We start from the raw sequence: 5310 nt of genomic DNA on the forward strand, positions 1-5310 counted from the left end.
TGGGAGAGTGGTTTGGGAGAGACCAGAGCAGCCAGTCAATTACTTGGATGTCGTGGCAGAATGGAAGTGTGCACGGCCCCAGAGTTTATAGGAGGCCACACGGATGTGCAGAATTGTCGACAACTTGGGCGAGTTTTCTCAGATGCTGATTTGTCATTCTTCAGTGGAACATGCGGGTTTGTTATTTTTTCGGAATAGTTAGGTGCCCGTGCGCTGCGACGGGAAAACAAGCACGAATAAGTTCATGTATGTATAAGTACCAACAACAATTGTAGCCACATGTCAACAACTGTTTGCTTATCTTTTTGTTCTCTCTCACCGGTAGGCTGCAAGCGGCACAACTAAGCGTGGAGGATTGGTTTCCAAATAGTACGATTTATAGACGTGGAATTGGAGCCCTGTGGTACAATTTGTACTGATCATAAATATTTGTAGGATAAGCCGGATCTCGCTTGCGCATCCCTACTCACCAACAACGACCTTGCACCCGTGGTATCTTCCACTTCCTTGATTGGCTATCTCACACCATCATCCCTAGTAAGGTTTCTTCCACTTCCACTTCCTTGCATATCTCACACCATCATCCCTAGTAAGGATTATCAACCTGCTCACTCTTGCCATCAGCAGTTACCTCAATAGTTTCTGGCGGTGCTGGTTCTTTTCCTTCGACGAGATTCAGGGCACGAGCACCCCGAAGGGCGGGAACAACCAGGGCTTTCCACACCAAGGTGTTTTCTCGAGTCAGCAGCTGGGCCGGGGGTGAGCCAACATTCTTACTATACCATGATCGTGAATACGGCGTGGACCAAGACAAAGTGACAGTGAACTACAAAGTTTCCTTGGTTGGCCCCGTCGTCGCTAATTACGCAAGAGTTGCTCAAAGCCTAAACATGATCTATGACGATCCATCAAGTGACGCAACCACCGGACTCATCAGCAGAACGACCCTGGAGAGCTCGGGTTACCTCAGCAACGATGCCTTCAGCGTCAGGTGCGAGTTCCGCGCGCGTGCCTAGACTAGATACATTTTGCGAAAGCGGTAGCATAAAGCGAGGTGAATTAACTTACCCCATTTTGAACCGCGTGGACTAGCGTGTCGTAGGGCTGAGACTTGGCCTTGACGTACTCGAACGGCAGCGCGTAGGGCAGCAGCCTCGAACACGTCGATGACGAACCCGCCGGCCGTCGTCTGGTTCGTGACGGGGTCCACGTCAAGGTGCACGATCGCACGGTAGCTCGCCGAGACATACCCCGGCACTGCACCCCGCAGCTTTCTCGCGCTCGTTGGCTGCACCCATCCACTTGGCTGCACCGCCGACTCTCCGGGCCAGATCACCGGCGAGAGCTCGCCGCCCGGGATGTCGGAACGCCGGCTGATGTGCCGGCTAAGCCCGAACCGTGGTGACCAGAACCCGATGCCTCTCTCCCTTCCGCCTTCTATGATGTTTAACACGCGGTAGGCCGGTACTACAAGCTCGCCGGTCGACGAGCTCGAACCTGCCGCCGAGACCCTCGAATTTGGTGTCGGCTGAGAGCTCGGAGGAAGCTTTTGCCCGATCTAGACTTCCCGAGCCCCGAGATGTCATTTTCGCCGTCCGTGCCTCCTACCAGCCCGGGTGGCGACGATAAGTCGGTGGCGCTGAGTCGCTCGCGCCGCCGAGGCCACGGCCCGGGCGGCGTCGTAGGCCCAGACGGCGTAGCAGCCTATAATGGCGTGCGAGAGCTCGCCGTCCGGGTGGTCGCGCATGTACCGGTGTGCCCACCGCTTCTTGACGTCCCGCAGCCGTGGCGTGGTAGGCACGTACGGCGCAAGCCCGATGACACCCCGAGGCGGCTGGACGGAGCCGAGGAGGCCTGTGAGCCCATCGGTGATGACCCACACGTAGCCTTCCCCTATCATGCCGGCCTTGACGGCGGCGGCGAACACACGGCGCGCGAGCTGGTGGCGCGTGTGAAGCACGAACACGCGGGTCTGCTCGGACTCCAGCCGGTACAGCTCCGCAGCCACGGCGTCCGGGGACGCGGCCGCCAGGAGCGCGCAGCGGTAGGGGACCTCGGCGCGCGCGGACGCGAGGGCGTCCACCAGGAAGGGGAGGAACGCCACGCCGTAGTCGTCGTCCTGGTAGATGGGCACCACGCGGCGCCAGCCGAAGAGCGTGGCGAGCGCCGCGATGGCGCCGGCCTGGTCAGCGTCGCTGTGCGCGGCGCGGGAGAAGAAGCCAATCAATTAGGTGGATACGTTACTCACCAGGAAAAAAACTAGTGGCTAGCTCTTGGGGACATGATGGATACAGTACCTTTCTTGTATCTCGCGCGCATGCAGGAAAGGATCCCCGGCCGCCTCTGTCCGTCTTCACCATCACCATCTCTGATGTCTGGAAAGGGCTCACCGGCATCCTCACTTCCTCCTCTCATGTCCTTGGCACTCCCCATCCGGGAGCCCTTCCTGCGCCGCATAACCTGAGAGCAAGTTTCTCCGGAGCTATCTTCTGTGCCACGACCATCTACGTTGGCCGGCAATGGCACTCGCCGGCGGCATGATCCCTCTCCTCTCCTCGACAAGTAAAAGTCTAAGTCTAAGTCATCGCACGCGCAACCCGCACGCGGTGTATGACGACAGGCTTATACTTATAGAGGGTTTATATGTATCTTGGAGGGAGAAAAGAGATGGAGCGTCTACGGTTTGAAAATTTAAGGGGGAAGATGATCTGTTGTGATGGACTGCTGGGACGCACAAAGCACTCAGATTGCTGACTTGTAGCAAAAACTTAACACGGTGTTCCTTAATGAGGCTTTATAATCATTATTGCTTCGTGGTATCCCATGAGTCATCCATGTACCCAAATAACTGCTGACTTCACTTATTTCGGTGTTTCCTTTCCTCCTGCAGCAATCCAGTAATCGAGGGAGCCGGTTGATTGTAACTTTTTTTTCTCGTTTCCTTCTAATGCATCTGCATTTGTGTTTCCTAATGTGAGTAGTATTGATTTGTTTTCTACAGCGGTGAGATGAATTTATTTATCTTCCGCGGTGAATTATACTTTGCCATCAGCTTCATGCAGTTCATCAACCATAGTATTATTGTTTCCAGCAACTAGAGCCAAATAATGGTTAGGGTTGGTTTCTTTTACCTTGAGCTGAGAACGATGACCACATGCATGAGTATTTACCCTATTCCACAGCACGCCTTAGTCTAGTATACGCTTCTGGACCAATAACAACATATAGCTTCATTTTTTGATCAAGAATATAGTTTCTTCAAATCCAGAGATTCAAATATCTCCATTAATAATCTGAAATATTTCCACGAATGTTCCAGTTGCATATCTCACACCACTTTTAGAAACTTGCTTCCAAATCTGTATCTAAATCCACTAAAAGTATCGAAGTCGCTCTGTGCTCATATACCCAAAAGAAGAGGAAAAAAAAGTCGAATAGTACCATACATATCAAACTAGTATAACCATTTATTTTACCAATTACAGTATCTTATACTTGAGCAAGTGAATTGAAGGGAACTGAATTAGTACTATTACATCTACTTTATTTCAGGGCACATGCTTTGGTTTACTCATAGACGCAAGTTTATTCACATTTAGAGATGTAACAATCAACTGGTTATCACGCTGATGAATCATCAGCTAGCGCGAGTAGGTAGTAATTAAGCAAAGTTGATTTTAGGTATCACAAACAACAACATGGACGCCAGCCAGCAATTAGGGCATCACCCTCACATGGCTTCTTCACTTCACCCAGAAAACAAAGATAATGGATCCTTCCTCCTACTCCCTACAGCTGGACTTTCTTGCTATGCAACTTCACCAAAGCTCGCTATTCGGTCGTGCATCCATCTGCAAGCATGCCGCCATTTGTCTGGTTTCTCGATTGCCCCGCAAGGCCTTCAGGATTTTCTTCGGCCGTCTACCATCTTGTTCGAACAGCTAGGAAGAGACCTTATTGTGCACCTAAGCAAATACAGAGAAAGAACATGAGTGGTTAAACACATTCATAATGCTTACTTCAAAAATTACATTGTAAAGAAAATAGCACTGCAATGGTTGATGTGAACTATATTTAATAATTTGTATTCACTAACTTATCAACCATCGGAATCCATCCTATACCACAAGGCATCTTAAGTCAGACTAGAAATAATATTGACATCCTAATATAGGCTCTCTAGAGATGGTTAAACACATTCATAATGCTTACTTCAAACTTTACATTGTCAAGAAAATAGCACTGCAATGGTGTTGATATGAACTATATTTAATAATTTGTATTCACCAACTTTTCAACCATCGGAATCCAACCTATACCACAAGGCATCTTAAGTAAGACTAGAAATAATCTTACACACTGGGTCTATGCTCTCTAGAGATGAAACAAAAATAGTGGAACTTCATGTGTGACTCAACATCGAGACCCTGCCCAAGAAATTCACAGCAAGTTAAAATAGGACCTCGCATGTGTTCAGAATTTTCAAGTGTACAGGGCAGACTTAAAAGCTCTAGAGTGCAAGCAGGTGCAAACTCGATTGTCGAGTTTACCCAACAAGACAAGTTATGACAAGATTTCATACGCATGCAATTTTTTAAAGTTGAAAGCAATAACTGGATACATGCTCAACATGGGGCATTCCCTATAGATGGTTTTTTCCTCAAAATATTGAGCATTGCAGGAGCCTCACCGCAAATAATTTAGTTATTTTTTCAAATTTAACGTTTGCAATAGAGCACCACCAGAAAATGCAGGAATCATTACAAATTATCAAAGACGAAATAAACATTGCACCAAACAGCTATGTTTTTTAATCGTGTCTACTGTTCTTACTTCAGCTAGTGCCATTGCAAGACGTACATCACTAGCACATGGCTTGGAATCAGGGCGTCATTGAGCTGCATGGCCAATGTCCAAAACCATCTTCTCTTCTACAAACTGTAAACAATACTTATCATGTGTTATCTTACACTGGAATAAATTAATAAACTAATACATTATGACTGGACATGACACATTCAACTGTGATTCATAGGGGCTACTATGGTTATTCCATTCATCAAATTGATTATCAATATAACATTTCAGTAATTTAATCCTACCTAGGCCATATGATACATTGATACTACATATATTGACCATGAAGTTACCATAGTTCTATTTTATTATTCTTCAAGAAAGCATACATAAATCTTAAACACTATGTAACTGTTCAAACCGGTTGGATAAGAAAAATCCCCAATTCCAGCATACAATAAACCACGAAGATGGCATACACTCAAAGTAAGACCAAATCTAGAAAAAACCAAG

Source organism: Lolium rigidum, chromosome 5 (assembly GCF_022539505.1).
Source record: "Lolium rigidum isolate FL_2022 chromosome 5, APGP_CSIRO_Lrig_0.1, whole genome shotgun sequence".
Taxonomy (NCBI): Eukaryota; Viridiplantae; Streptophyta; class Magnoliopsida; order Poales; family Poaceae; genus Lolium; species Lolium rigidum.